We start from the raw sequence: 16,631 nt of genomic DNA on the forward strand, positions 1-16,631 counted from the left end.
CGCAACTAAGAGTCGCAAGTAGCAACTAAAAAGCGCAGTTAACAGTGCCATCTGTTGGCCAAAGTTCGTACTACGTCCATCTCTGCGATACGGTATCGAGTCTAACTGCGATTTCCGTGACAAGTCGCAACTAAGAGTCGCAAGTAGCAACTAGAAAGCGCGGTTAACAGTGCCATCTGTGGGTCAAAGTTCGTACTACGTCCATCTCTGCGATACGCTATTGAGTCCAACTGCGATTTCCGTGACAAATCGCAACTAAGAGTCGCAAGTAGCAACTAAAAAGCGCAGTTAGCACTCCCATCTGTTGAGCAAAGTTCATACTACGCTATTCGCTACCGAGTCAAACTGCGATTTCTGTGACAAATCGCAACTAAGAGTCGCAAGTAGCAACTAAAAAGCGCAGTTAACATACTTTTCCTAGTGTCATCTGTTGACCGACGTACGTACTTCGTTATGAGAGCCTTGTGCCTGACGAGATCGATGTGCTGTGTGTGCATATGAAGGGCTTATTTCAATAGTGGTACAAGTCCATTTTTGTTCATTTTGAGATACAGAGTCGTAAAATGAGCGCTGAAAAATCTGCAGTTGAGATACCAGAAATATTCAAGCATATGGCTTCTTGCTAGAGATGAACCTTTATTTATGTTTGTTTGGATCACTAATTTCAGAAGCATTATAGACAGAAAAGTGGAGGTAATGGACTTGTACCACTATTGGAATAAGCCTTTCATATTATATGACGACATGCACATTCAGCATCAGTTATGGTTGGTCAAATACTGCTGTGACTCTGAATGTATTATATTGATAAGAAGCAACATTGCCCTTTTCTCCTGAAAATATCAAGTAACGTAACAAATGTGTTTGATTCTGCTTCCAATATGACAGTTTTGGTTAATACTCCACATGCCTACAGGACTTTGCAATGTTAACACAGCAGAACTCAGACATCTGTACAAGTGTAGAGAAATGAAAACAGTCATATGAATGCCTCACTTTTGTTCCGACACAGTTCAAGACTCGGGAGAAAAGTTTTACACCTGGTGTTCTACATGGCAACTTCACACACAAGAACTTTTTGCCGACACTACTACCACCTACGTAAGCTTTTCCTGTGTTACTTTCAAGTAATGCACTTAAGCTATTCCTGATTTAACTGGAAGATCTATACTTCCCACTTTCATATCAACAGCCTCAAAATGCATATTGTAGACTTCGGGATATGTTACAGGTCAGTGTCACACCAAGATTGTGGAGAAAAGGGGGGGGGGGGGGGGGGCATGTCGCTCTCCAACAAGTGTTTACCAATAAGTAAGTGGCGGAAAATTATGGGTATAGGACGGCTTAAACATGTGGAAAATGAGATTTTTATTATTCACTCACTGTATTTGACATTTATTATTCCTTTAAAATCGCACAACAACTTCAATAAAACACAGTTTAATCATTCACACACTTATTTCACAATTATTTCACTTTTAAACTGCAAATCCTCTAAAAGCTGTCTTGAATCTTCACGAGTCTCTCCCAACAGCCTTGATGTGGATAGATACGTACTGCAACCAGTAATCAGAGTCAGAACTGTGTCTGCAAAAACACAAGGATTATTAAACAATTTTTGCTGTCATTAATTACTAGCAATATAATTGACAGAGTAGATTGCTAATATTTGCTATAATGAATATCACATTTGCAAGAACGATCTCACTGAAGTAATTAAGTCCATCGAAACGCTTAGAAACTAACCTCTCGTCTGACGAAAACGGTCTAAAGACGCAGTGGCAATTTCTTCAGATCTGTTGACAATGATATTTTGAGTTATCACTTTACTGAGTGACTGAAATGTAGTTCAGGTACCTGTGAACATAACAATATGTTAGAATTCATTTTCTAAATACGAACTATTACGGTACTGTACGGCTACTTACATATTAATTACACTATTAATATTTTCACAGTTGTTTCTTTAATACAAAATTAAAGCCAACGGAAGAAAAAACGTAAAACATACTTGCCAATGGCAGGTTTGTTGCGATGCAATTTTCTGTGTTGACAGATGTAACTTTTTCATACAGTGGTAAGTCGCAGAAATCGCAGGAGTCACAGAAATCGCAGAAGTAGCAGAAGTCACAGAAATCGCAGAAGTAGCAGAAGTCGCAGAAATCGCAGAAGTAGCAGAAATCGCAGAAGTCACAGAAGTAGCAGAAATCGCAGAAGTCACAGAAGTAGCAGAAGTCGCAGAAATCGCGGAAGTAGCAGAAATAGCAGTGGCGGAGGGATACATGACCTATGTTCCTTAACTGCGACTCTTAACTGCGACAAATCGCAGTTAAGAATAACAGATACTGAAAAGTAGCATTCACAGAAATCACTGATATCGGAAAATCGCAGTTTAGCCCATCACTACTTCCTACTGCTTCAGGAGCTGTATTTATAAGGAGCCGGTGCGGACTGCCGAGAAAACATCTGTTGTCTCTGTCTATTTGCATAAGGCGGCAGTCTACAAACGACCGCTATCTCTGGCACATAATCTTTAATAATATAGTTACCAATTACTTCAGAAACTTCTTAATTTTTGCTGGTATGCAGATAAGCAGTTTGAAAGCACGTAGTAAGTTTCATCTTGCTAGAAAGGAAACTTTGCTTAATAGAGTTTATTTAGTGGAACTAACGGTAGATTGTTACCTCTGAACCATACCTTTGCTAAGACTTATATCAGTTGCTATTTATGTTACAAGTCTTAAACTTGGTGTAGCTCTATTATTTCATATATTTGATCATCTGGTTTAACCAAAATCCTCTATCATTAAAATTTCAAGTACTTAATCTACAACACTTAGGTACATTTTAGTTACAAAATTAGTTTTTATTTAATTACTTAAAAACTATAAGAGGTAGATTAACGTGGACTCTGTTATTATTTTTGGGGTGTACTGAAGCATAAAACAAATTTTCTAGTTTCTAAGTCCATTATTTAGCGCCACTGATTTTTCCGAAAAACATGGATTCTGGCGTTAATTTTTGTTTTATGGTTTTGGAAACCATCTTCACTTATTTATAACTTCTAACTGCACCTTCTGGCCAAATTCTGGCTTCCTAGCGTCATTATTTAACGCCTCTGATTTTTCTCTTAAAACGGCATTTAGAACATCAAGACTTGGTATTTGGAACATTATTACACTAAACTATAATTTAACAAAGTTTTAAACATAAATTTTGATTTTTAATTTCACATTAAATTGTGGTGCAATACTTGTGCACTACATGCAGACGCGTTAAGGTAACGTGGCGCTATTAGCAGTGAACTGGGGTAAGTCCCGGCGGACTCGCTCGCCTCTGTATCTCACACATGATACAGCGCTTGGTTTGCTTCAGGATGTACTCTCATACGGCGAGTGGTGGGATCACATAATTCTCCCTGGAACATTGTCAAACGCGATCGATTTGGTGATTCGGGAGTTATGGTGTGGGGAGGCGTAATTTTACGCTGGCGTACCGACCTCCAAATCTCTGGATACGGTACACTCACCAGTCGATGTTATTGTGACACTGTACTCCTCCAGGAGCGTCACTTCACTGTTGCATTCGGCCCTGACTTCATTTTGACGAATGACAATGCGCCACCGCATCGGAAGGAGGAGAGCTTGGAACGAGGTTATTGGACTGGACTGCCCGTTCCCCTGGCTTAATTCCCACCGAGCACGTGTGGAATGCTTTGGCTAGACGTATTGCAGCATGTCCATACGCAACAACGATCATCCAGCAGTTATGAACCACGTTGGTGGAGAAATGGAACGCTCTGCCACAAGAACTTCTCAGCAACCTAGAGGCCAGCGTAGGAGCACCTTACACATCGTGCATTCCTGTTAATGTCTCAGCGGAATTACGGCATGTAAATTCTCGATGGCTGATGCTGAAAAGAAGGACATAACGTTTGTAATAATATTTCGGAGTACTAGCTATGCATGTGTGAAATGTAGAGGACAAGTGATACTATCTGCCACGAGGTGTTATTGACATAATACTTTTTTTCCGTCAGTGGAATAATGATGGCTGATCTGAGACGGCCTGAAGTCCAAAAGCAGGAAAGAAGCAGCAAGGAGGAGTCCATCCTTGTTTCAGGATCTGGAAGTAGAGAGTGAGAGACACCTCTTCAATGCACGTTCTGCTCACATACTCCATCCCACACTTGACACCTCGCCCATTCACCCACTGTCTGCTGCAGATTCCGTGCAGAAAACTTATACTTGACAGCATCCCTGCCAGAATGAACCGCTTCAGGCCTGAATTACTGGTTGTCTCTGTCATGTAGGCCGTGCAGTAGTGTGTCGAGCTTGGACGTAACTCAAGAGATGAAAAATTGTTAACAAACTACTATCAGTAGCCCCTTAATGGACGCTGGATTGTTCACAACATAAATGAATGACCGAAAAGTATAAACTTCTCGTGACATCTGCAGAAATATAGCTTCCAAAGTCGTTTCATTCACCTGTCCTCACACCTTTTGGGTATGACTAAGTTAAAATTGTCTTTTACTCTAGAGTATCTAAACTTGGACAAAGTGAAGAGGGAGCAGCTGAATTAATTTACTTAGCTATGCGATACTGAAGTTTTGACTATAATCTCCCAGGCTGCTGCTTCTTCTTCTTGTGCAAGCTTGTAAAAATACGTTCTGGTAGCAGATTTATGTTTGACGTTTGCCTTTAAATAATTAGTCTTGGCCATAAAGTCAATTTCTACCAGTTGGTTTAATTCCAGATTCTGATACACTTTCACAACTTATTACAATTTTCACTATATTAATGATGACAACAGTTTATAGAGCGACCCTTAACAAACAATCACTCCTAGCATACCTGACAACCAAGTGCGTCGTCTGTATCGATATGTCAAAGACCTCTTAAAACATCCATGTTGAGGCTGGAGGTATTATTCTGATTTTTGATTACACTCTTCTGAGGCAGGTTAATATCATAACAAAAACAAGAAAAATGTGAAACAAACAAGTTGAGAATAACGGTTATAGTAATTATTGGTAATTATATATAGGAATATAATATCCATGTTGAGGCTGGAGGTATTATTCTGATTTTTGATTACACTCTTCTGAGGCAGGTTAATATCATAACAAAAACAAGAAAAATGTGAAACAAACAAGTTGAGAATAACGGTTATAGTAATTATTGGTAATTATATATGGGAATATAATATTTACATTGTGTTGAAATGGTATACTTAATTTGATTTGGGTGTGTTAGGCACTCTATCACACAAGCCTTCTGCAGTTTTGTATTTTTCTATGAATAGGTTACATCTGTTTTATGTTCCATATCAGGATTTACAAATAATAAAAGTAATTTTTATGTGAACAGTTTTGTAGATCAACGATCCTTTTAAATTCAAAATTTTCCTATTTAAAATTTGGCTATTTTCTATTTGGGATAGAACTGACAAAAACTAGGAAGCGTTTCAGTGTGTCTGCCTCCTAAGTTTTCAGGTCAGACATAGAGTTCCAACAGGTAATTCAATTAATAATTTAACATTATTGTACAGTTTGTAACTTTCCTCTTCTGGTTTGTTATTGAAATTAACACAGCTATTTTTATGATGTCGACGCTGAGAGGTTTATGCAGTTTGTCTCTTCAAAATTTATGTTTTCTCGGTAATTGTGTCGAAATACTGTGTGAACAGATTAACTGGTAAGACCTGTTTCTCCCGGAGACGTTAAAGATGAACTAGGAAACTTTAATATCCACTGATACCAAATCCATAATGTTATAAACTATACTCCGTAATCCTTATGGCGAGAAATAGATCTTTGTCTCTATCACCTCCCCCTCTTTTTTCCCAAGAGCAGTTCATGAATGATATGCGGAAAGAGCTACTGTCGAAAACTTCCTCGTGAGCTCGCAGGTGTACTGATTGCCCCTTATTGGAATATACATTTTCGAAAATGTAAAACTAAACCTCTCCTTTTGTCAATGGTCACAGACTGAAGAGCACTTCTTAAGAGACTGTTGAACTAGTGTTTTGTAAGTTATCTCTTCTGTGGCTGAAACACGTTTCCATGTTATCCTTCCAATAAATCTGTGTGGCGTGTGCCTCTTTTAAAACTACTGTAGTGTTGTTCACTTAGAATCGCTGTGGACACATACGCCTAGATGTTAAACGTCTCTTACTGTGACTACTGATTGATCGGCAACGCAATGTCAAACAGTACAGGGGCTTACTTCCCACGTATGCGCAATATGTTCATGTCGAAGGTCAAAAGTGCTTGTACCAAACGTAGATCCTTTTCTTGCAGTTTTGTAGCATCTTCCGTGAAAACTTTCAGTAAGCATCCAATGTTATACACCAAGCCATTCGTATCAGTTGTGATCAGTGTTGTTGTTGTTGTTATCGTGGTGGACTTCAGTCTGCAGACTTGTTTCTTGTAGCTCTCCATGCTATCATTTACTGTGTAAGACTCATTTCTGAGTAAGTACTGTAACCTACATCTATTTAAATCTGCTTACTGTATTCAAGTCTTGGTGTTCCTGTACAGTTCCTACTTCCGCAGTCGACTTCCCACCAGTACATAAGTTGACGATTCCTTGATGCCACATGATGTGTCCTACCAGCCGATTCTTTCTTTTAGTCAGGTTGCGCAATTTTTTTTCCCTAATTGTATTCACTATCTCCTCATTTGTTACTTGATGTACCTATCTAATCTTCATCATTCTCCTGTAGCACCACATTTAAAAAGCTTCTAATCTCCTCTCGTCTGAACTGCTTTTCGTCCACGTTTCACTTCCATACAAGGCTAGGCTACACTCAAGATAAACACCTGCAGAGAAAATTCATATTGGTTTTAACAAATTCCTGTTTTCAGAACTGTTACCATTTTATAGCGAATTTTTATTTTATATCGTCTCGAATTTGGCCATCATCAGTTTGTTAGCTGCCCAAGTAGCACAACTCATGTACTGTCTGTGGAACCGTACAAAGGTAAATTTCACGCGATGTGATGTTTTTAGTTCACTTAAGGAAAAGATATTTTGTAATTGAAGAAGGCTCCTATCAAAGTAAAGGTGACAGATTCAAGCAATTATACCAACACAATAAAAAAATGTTGAATTAAACAAAATATTCGGAGATTTGTTCAATAGGAACTAAGTAGTAGAAAGAAAATATGATAAAAGAAATTATTGGAATCAATAGGGGTGTGAATAAAACAAATCAGAAACCAATATTGTGCATCACACAAATATTTTTACGAGTATTCGAAGATTTTTTCAACCGTCTGTATAGTTCAAGAGCTCAGAAACATAGTTAGTCAATAAAATTATGAGATTCCAAAGTGATGCCAGCGGCAGTGCATCAAGTTGTTCGACGTATATAAAAAAAGAAGGCTCTTCGGGCCGATCTTATTTCTGATGATATGTTTGAAGCTGGAGGATGTATGTAGACGAAGACGAGTATCAAAAGCTAAAACAAGACTGAAACTGCTCTGCTTGACGACAAAGGAGCCAGTCAAGAGACAAATATCCACATATAAGCCCGTTCTCCCTAATGTACATGATATTCACAAAAATTGTCCTCTTCGCACGCAAAAAAACACTGAATTTTGTTAATCAATTGAAGAGGCTACTTTTATAAGTGCATACAGCGCAGTGGACCTTTTTCAACTCCGGAACGAAGAAATAAATAGTAGCAGTGAGTTACCCTTCGCCTGAGATTTATGGAAGCTTCTGACGAGTTTCAACATACTGCAGTAAAGCATATATTCGTCACGTTATTGCTTCTGCTGAACTTCATTAGGATAGTGATGAATTCAGTATTGAAAGGGGTGTCAGGAAAGGAGATCCTGCATCTCCAAAACTAATCCAGACGTCGTAAAGGAAAGATCAAATGAAAAAAGAGGGATTATATTTAATGGAACGTACCTGGATCACCATAATTCTGATGATGAAATAATTATGTTTTGCTCTAGTGCAGATAAACCTCAACAGCTATTATAAAAAGTAACAGAAGAAGCACTGAGGTGAGCCTGAAATAAGTTGCGATAATCCTAAGACAATGTACAATGAACACATCGAAAACAAGACATCAAACTCAAGTTATACCACTAACTGATCAGTTATTTTCTATCTAGACTAGTTGAAGGTCACGACCGGATGGGTAGGCAGAGAAAATTTCAAATTAAAAATGGTATGAAGTGCTAATGGTAATCCAAATAAAGTAATAAAGACAAAACACATATGGCACGAAAATTCTTTTCGTTCAGTTGTGATTAGAAGGACGTAAGGTGGAAATTATCGATGTAATATTACACATAACTGAGGACGACAGGACAAAAAAAAATGAAACCTAATAAAGTTTTCAAAATGAAACTTCCTATTTGTTTGAAACGGGAAGATTACCATCATTGATAAATGAAGAGATTCATGCTGGGGATTAAGATACCAAGAGGATCACGTAAACCACTGGATGAATGGAAGACGAAATTAAGATCATAATGAAAATGAATTAGATGTTGACGTGGTTTGTAGCGAAGAGACTAGATGGCAGATGAACTAAGGAAGCTCTTGCCTTGATGCCAAGAGATGAAGACCTGAGACGACGACCACAAGGAAGGAGGGTAGAAGACATTAGCAAATTCGCAGGAACAACAGAAATGTCTGTAGATGAAAACTGTAATACACTGTGAGTTCTGGAGAAGGACTTTGAGCAGTACTTGATGGCAAATGATTGAAATTAAAAGAAAAATACTACACGAAAAAAGTACTGCAACACCTGCATATACGCACCCGAGTGTTGGTTTGAATTCTATGAGAGCACGGAACGAAAATGTGAGCTTTGTGAGATTAAAAATAGCATTTATGCGAAATAAGCAAGAGAAAAATCAAAATAACGGCACTCTGTTCGAAAGTGCATATTTCTGCAAATGTGTAAAATCAAAATCTGCTGCTGTGGAACATTCAGTAAAGTGCTGATCCACGCCACGTATTGCAGCAAGCTTGGATCAGCCTTTACATGCTATCCACAAGGTATTCGGGACGTTGATTAAGTCTGTATCACCCCTGAGGCCATCCTGTATGTGAAGAGGATTCCTGCGATGGCACAGTGTAAGTTTCAACTGGTTCTAAGAATACTCGGTCATGAGCACGCGCTAGAGCCCTACAGGCGAGAGGCCCATCCGAGTGGTCTGCGGTGCAGACCATTTCAATCAGTTGATTCCTGCCTACTGGAGGGGACGACAGGGCGAGGTGTGCCCACGCTTTATCACCTTGGAAGACGCCGAAATCTACGCTGTAGGTCAGTCCCAATACTGCACAGACCTCAAATAACCCTCGATAACGATGACACTCGTCTGGCATCTGTATAGAATACCTGCTCAAATGCATACCTGAAATAAGCTGTGGTATTTGGCTCTTCAATGACGGTTAGCAGGCGTTAGACAAATTCTTTGCTCGTCTGGGAAGAGAAATAGATGCCACTGGTCTAGGTTCAACCCCCTTCCCATCTCCTTCGTGCACCACGGTGCTGTTTGGTTTCTGCTGTTGGATCGGATTGGATTGATTTGGGGGAAGAGACCAGACAACGAGGTAATTGGTCTCATTGGACTAGGGAAGGATGGAGAAGGAAGTCGGCCGTGTCCTGTCAAAGGAACCATCCCGGCATTTGCCTGGAGCGATTTAGGGAAATCACGGAAAACCTAAATCAGGATGGCCGTACGCGCGATTGAACCGTCGTCCTCCCGAATGCGAGTCCAGTGTGCTAACCACTGCACCACCTCGCTCGGTGTTTCTACCGTTTTTTGTAATGGAAGCACAGTCGTCAAAATGATAGTATGGAGGCAATTGCGTACTGTCTGGGTCGACCCATTCAACTCTGTTGCCTCTAAAAAGTCAACACACAGATCTGTTGCATTCTCTTTAGAACACCTACTAGCCATAATTTATATGTAATAGTAATCAACTGATGTTCCTGATGCAGCCATTGTCGTTGGAGTCGTTGCTGACAAGGCAAATGTTTACTTTTTTGTCTCACGGTGACGGTTAAATGTTCCAATTATATCGGTGTGGTGTATGCCATGTACAGAGTGCCCAGACAGTAAACGAGCGTCCTAGAATTCGTAACAAAGTTTTGTTCTGAAAATTTTTTCGTATGCTTTTCAACGCAGTTACGAGTGTGGGTTCTGAAATGCCTACATGTCGACCCAGACAGTCTTTGAAAAGAGAAACAGTTCATTCCAGTATAAGCTGCTGACAGGGGACAAATGCAGCTCTCTGCTGAATAAACTAGTTTAGCCACGCCACCGCATTAATCAACAGGGAACGTGGGAAGCGAGCCTCTTGGTTGTTGCTGGAGTGTCTCAGACGGGCAGAGCGCAATTGCGTCGCCCTCTCGAGTTTCAGATTTCAGCTGGAGCGGACGGCTCCTTCTGTCCACTCCTGGCCCTGCTCACAAGAACCAGCCAACAGCCACGCGGTCGTGAACCGCCACCTTTCGCGTTTCATATTTCACTCATTTCTCTGTCCATACTCCCAAGCTGGCAGTCAATCTTCGTTTCCTTACCAGGGCGAGCCTTTTCTGTATTCCGAGCACCAAGAATATGGACCAAGCTTCCTTTTGCTGCACAACCTCCCTTCCGATGTTCACCAATACCCGCTGCAGTCATGGACTGCGCGGCTGGTCCCTGCGGAGGTTCGAGTCCTCCCTCGGGCATGGGTGTGTGTGTTTGTCCTTAGGATAATTTAGGTTAAGTAGTGTGTAAGCTTAGGGACTGATGACCTTAGCAGTTAAGTCCCATAAGATTTCACACACATTTGAAAATTTTTTTTTTTCACCCATACCACACCGCATCCTGTACAGCCAGTTTGGCGGGAAACTACCCGCCTCAACAACCCTCCTTAATGTAAAGTGATAAGCATGCGCATATCAGAAGCTTGAAATGACGCTTCGACGCACGTTAACAGATTCAAGAATGTACACAAGCCAAATTTTTCCGCTCGCGACTGAAGACACAACGAACAGCACTGTGTATGGAAGTTTACTTTTATCTCCATTACACAGTTGGCTGTGCACGGGTTGGACAAAAATACGGACACAGCGCGAGAAGCGCCTGCTTGAATATACACTACTGGCCATTAAAATTGCTACACCGCGAAGATGACGTGCTACAGACGCGAAATTTAATCTACAGGAAGAAGATGCTGTGATATGCAAGTGATTAGCTTTTCAGAGTATTCACACAACGTTGGCGCCGGTGGGGACACCTACAAGTGCTGACACGAGGAAAGTTTCCAACCGATTTCTCATACACAAACAGCAGTTGACCGGCGTTGCCTGGTGAAACGTTGTTGTGATGCCTCGTGTAAGGAGGAGAAATGCGTACCATCACGTTTCCGACTTTGATAAAGGTCGGATTGCAGCCTATCGCGATTGTGGTTTATCGTACCGCGACATTGCTGCTCGCGCTGGTCGAGATCCAATGACTGTTAGCAGAATATGGAATCGGTGGGTTCAGGAGGATAATACGGAACGCCGTGCTGGATCCCAACGGCCTCGGATCATTAGCAGTAGAGAATCTTATCCGCATGGCTGTAACGGATCGTGCAGCCACGTCTCGATCCCTGAGTCAACAGATGGTGACGTTTACAAGATAACAACCATCTGCACGAACAGTTCGACGACGTTTGCAGCAGCATGGAATATCAGCTCGGCGACCATGGCTGCAGTTACTCTTGACGCAGCGTCACAGACAGGAGTGCCTGCAATGGTATACTCAACGACGAACCTGGGTGCACGAATGGCAAAACGTCATTTTTTCGGATGAATCCAGGTTCTGTTTACAGCATCATGATGGTCGCATCCGTGTTTGGAGACATCGCGGTGAACACACATTGGAAGCGTGTATTCGTCATCGCCATACCCTCTTGTTCGCATTGACGGCACTTTGAACAGTGGATGTTACATCTGAGATGTGTTACGACCCGTGGCTCTACCCTTCATTCGATCCCTGCGAAACCCTACATTTCAGCAGGATAATGCACGACCGCATGTTGCAGGTCCTGTACGGGCTTTTCTGGATACAGAAAATGTTAGACTGCTGCCCTGGCCAGCACATTCTCCAGATCTCTCACCAACTGAAAACGTCTGGTCAATGGTGGCCGAGCAACTGGCTCGTCACAATACACCAGTGACTACTCTTGATGAACTGTGGTATCGCGATGAAGCTACATGGGCAGCTGTACCTGTACACGCCATCCAAGCTCTGTTTGACTCAATGCTCAGGAGTATCAAGGCCATTATTACGGGCAGAGGTGGTTGTTCTGGGTACTGATTTCTCAGGATCTATGCACCCAAATTGCGTGAAAATGTAATCACATGTCAGTTCTAGTATAATATATTTGTCCAATGAATACCCGTTTATCATGTGCATTTCTTCTTGGTGTAGCAATTTTAATGGCCAGTAGTGTAAATGCAGATGTTAGCCAAGCCTGTAGGTTACTCTGTTTGTAAGTGAACGCGAGCGGCATCTGCGGAATGACCTCAATACGCTGCAAGTGTCAGTCGTGGTCAGAACGGTGTTCTGTGTAGTTGTAAGTCGGAGCCAAGTGAATTCGATCGTGGGAAAATTGTTGATGCGCGTGTGGTGGGTGCTTCTGTAATAAATGGAGCTGAAGTGTTTGGTGTATCAAGCAGCATCGTATCTAAGACTTACACTGAGGTGACAAAAGTCATGGTATACCTCCTATTATCTTGCCAGATGTCCTTTTGCCCGGCATAGTGCAGCAACTCGACGTGGAACGGACTCAGCAAGTAGCTGGAAGTTCCCTGAAGAAATATTGAGAAATGCTGCCTCTATAGCCGTCCATAACTGCGAAAGTGTTGCTGGTGCAGGATTTTGTGCATGAAGTAACCTCTCGATTACGTCCCATAAATGTTCGATGGGATTCATGTCGGGCGATCTAGGTGGCCAAATCAATCACTCTGACTGGCCAGAATGTTCTTTATAACAGTCGCGGACAACTGTGGTCCAGTGACATTGCGCATTTGTCACCCATAAAAATTCCATCGTTGTTTGGAAACGTGAAGTCCACAAATGGCTGCAAATGTTTTCCTTGCACAGTGCCTTCTTGAAAACTTGGGTCCAGGGCTTCGTGGGGTCTGCGCCACACTCGAACTCTAGCAACAGCTCTTACCTACAGAAATCGTGACTCATCTGAGCAGGTCGCGGTTTCCCAGTCGTCTAGGGTCCAACCGATATGCTCAAGAGCCTAGGAGAGGTGCTGCAGGCGTTATCGTGCTGTTAGCAAAGGCACTCTCGTCGGTCGTCTGCTGCCATAGCCCGTTAACGCCAGATTTCGCCGCACTGTCCTAACGAATAGGTCCCACATTGATTTCCGCTGTTATTTCACGCAGTTTACACACAGTACGCGAAGAAACTTGCTCCCCTTCTGCAGCGGTGTACCGTAGGTCTCTAGAAGAGCGTAGCATTCCAAAAGATTGGAAAAGGGCACAGCTCATCCCCGTTTTCAGGAAGGGACGTCGAACAGATGTGCAGAACTATAGACCTATATCTCTAACGTCGATCAGTTGTAGAATTTTGGAACACGTATTATGTTCGAGTATAATGAATTTTCTGGAGACTAGAAATCTACTCTGTAGGAAACAGCATGGGTTTCGAAAAAGACGATCGTGTGAAACCCAGCTCGTGCTATTCGTCCACGAGACTCAAGATGGCCATAGACACTGGTTCATAGGTAGATGCCGTGTTTCTTGACTTCCGCAAGGCGTTTGATACATTTCCCCATAGTCGTTTAACGAACAAAGTAAAAGCATATGGACTATCAGACCAATTGTCTGATCGGATTGAAGAGTTCCCAGATAACAGAATGCAGCATGTCATTTTCAACGGAGAGAAGTCTTCCGAAGTAAGAGTGATTTCAGGTGTGCCGCAAGGCAGTCTCGTATGACTGTTGCTATTCACAATATATATAAATGACCTTGTGGATAACATCGGAAGTTCACTGAGGCTTTTTGCAGGTGATGCGCTGGTGTATCGAGAGGTTGTAACAATGGAAAATTGTACTGAAATGCAGGAGGATCTGCAGCGAATTGACGCATGGTTCAGGGAATGGCAATTGAATCTCAATGTAGACAAGTGTAATGTGCTGCGAATACATCGAAAGATAGATCCCTTATTATTTAGCTACAAAATAGCAGGTCAGCAACTGGAAGCAGTTAATTCCATAAATTATCTGGGAGTACGCATTAGGAGTGATTTAAAATGGAATGATCATATAAAGTTGATCGTCGGTAAAGCAGATGCCAGACTGAGATTCATTGGAAGAATCCTAAGGAAATGCAATCCGAAAAGAAAGGAAGTAGGTTACAGTACGCTTGTTCGCCCACTGCTTGAATACTGCTCAGCAGTGTGGGATCCGTACCAGATAGGGTTGATAGAAGAGATAGAGAAGATCCAACGGAGAGCAGCGCGCTTCGTTACAGGATCATTTAGTAATCGCGAAAGCGTTACGGAGATGATAGATAAACTCCAGTGGAAGACTCTGCAGGAGAGACGCTCAGTAGCTCGGTACGGGCTTTAGTTAAAGTTTCGAGAACATACCTTCACCGAAGAGTCAAGCAGTATATTGCTCCCTCCTACGTATATCTCGCGAAGAGACCATGAGGATAAAATCAGAGATATTAGAGCCCACACACAGGCATACCGACAATCTTCCTTTCCACGAACAATATGAGACTGGAATAGAAGGGAGAACCGATAGAGGTACTCAAGGTACCCTCCGCCACACACCGTCAGGTGGCTTGCGGAGTATAGATTGTAACCTCCCCACAGAAAAATAATAATGAAAATGGACCATGAACCAAGCGTAAGATCCGCACAAAATTAATAATTAAATGAATTTTTCTAATATTGTTACCTCTGAACAAAATTGATTTTAATGTAACCTCTGAACAAAATTGGCTTCCATTTGTAATCTGTGTGCAGAAATGCATTCACATTTAATGTAACCTCAAAATTCAATTCGTAAATCCAGAAATAATAATAAAAAAACAAATTAGGCACCTGATAAATTTTATGAGAACAGCAGCGCTGCCCTTCGGCCCTGTATTCTGAATAAAAAAGCAAAAATTCTTACCTCAATAAAAAAACTGCAAATATATCTGCTCTTATGTAGAAATTTTTTGACACAGCTTCGTGCAATGCTGGCGTATGTTTTTTTTTTTTTTTTTTTTTTTTGATTCTTGGAAGGAATGATTATGCATTGGAAATATTCTTTAAATTGAAATGAATGCTTTTCTTTAAAAAAGTTACTTTATATTGTAAAAATTATTATTGGGGCCTTTTTTTTAACAAATTAAATGACAATTAACATACATTATTAGATATGCGCAAGGCTGCTTCTTTACCTTCTACAACAATACTCATCCTGCAGAGTCCTGACCAGAGTCCCGAGCAGAGCACACAGCCGACACGCGCCGACTCCCGCCGACTAAAGACTACTCAAGACTACTGTCGACTCGCGCAGACAAGCGCAGACCAGCGACAAGCAACAACTAACGACATACTACTCTCTGGTCAGAGACTCTGCCATGCCTCGCCCATTGCCGGCAACGCATACGTCTTACAAGATGTAGATGTAGATGTGTTGTTTGTCTGTTAGCAGTGACAACTCTACACAAACACCGCTGCTCTCGGTCGTTAAGTGAAGGCCGTCGGTCACTGCCTTGTCCCTAGTGAGAGGTAATGCCTGAAATTTGCTACTGTTGGCACACTCTTAGCAGTGTGGGGGATCTCGTAATATTGAATTCCCTAACGATTTCCTAATGTGAATGTTCCATGCGTCTAGTTCCAACTACCATTCCGCGCTCAAATACGTTAATCGCCGTCGTGCAGCCATATTCACGTCGGAAAGCTTCTCACGTGAACCACCTGAGTGCAAACGATAGAGCCGCCAATGCACTGCCTTCTATATCTTGTACACTATACTACCGCCATCTGTATATGTGCATATCGCTCTCCCTTGGCTTCTGTCACCTCAGTGTGAACCGCATACAGGGAAAGCAGGAAAGCATCATCCTCTAAGTCAGAACGTGGACGAAAGTGACTGTTGCGTGATCGTGCAGACTGTCATTGAAGGGGATTGTGACGAAAAATGAGAGGAGCACAGCTGCAAATGTCCATGCATAACTCAATGTGGCGCTCGCGAACTCAACTGCAAAACAACAGAAAGGAAATCAATATGCAGAGCGAGCTGGAATTCCAGAACCACACATCAGTTGTGCAAATGATCGCAGCAGGTAAACGTGGAAGCCATAAAACATACACTATGGAGAAGCGAGACAAAGTCATTTGATCGGATGAATCACACGATTTCCAATTTCTGGTCGTGTTTACGTCCCAAGAGTGAAACATTTTGGGGTTCGGTGATAGCTTGGGCAGTCATATCGTTGTGTTCCATTGGTCCAATGGCTATTCTGCAAGGCCGCATTACTTCCAAGGGCTATGTGGAGATTTTGGCTGACCAAGTCTATCCCATGGTATAATGTTTGTTTCCGAATTACAATGCTGCATTCCAAGACGACAGGTCCAGGGATCATGCAACTCGCATCGTCTA

Source organism: Schistocerca nitens, chromosome 4, assembly GCF_023898315.1.
Source record: "Schistocerca nitens isolate TAMUIC-IGC-003100 chromosome 4, iqSchNite1.1, whole genome shotgun sequence".
In the NCBI taxonomy this organism is placed as follows: domain Eukaryota; kingdom Metazoa; phylum Arthropoda; class Insecta; order Orthoptera; family Acrididae; genus Schistocerca; species Schistocerca nitens.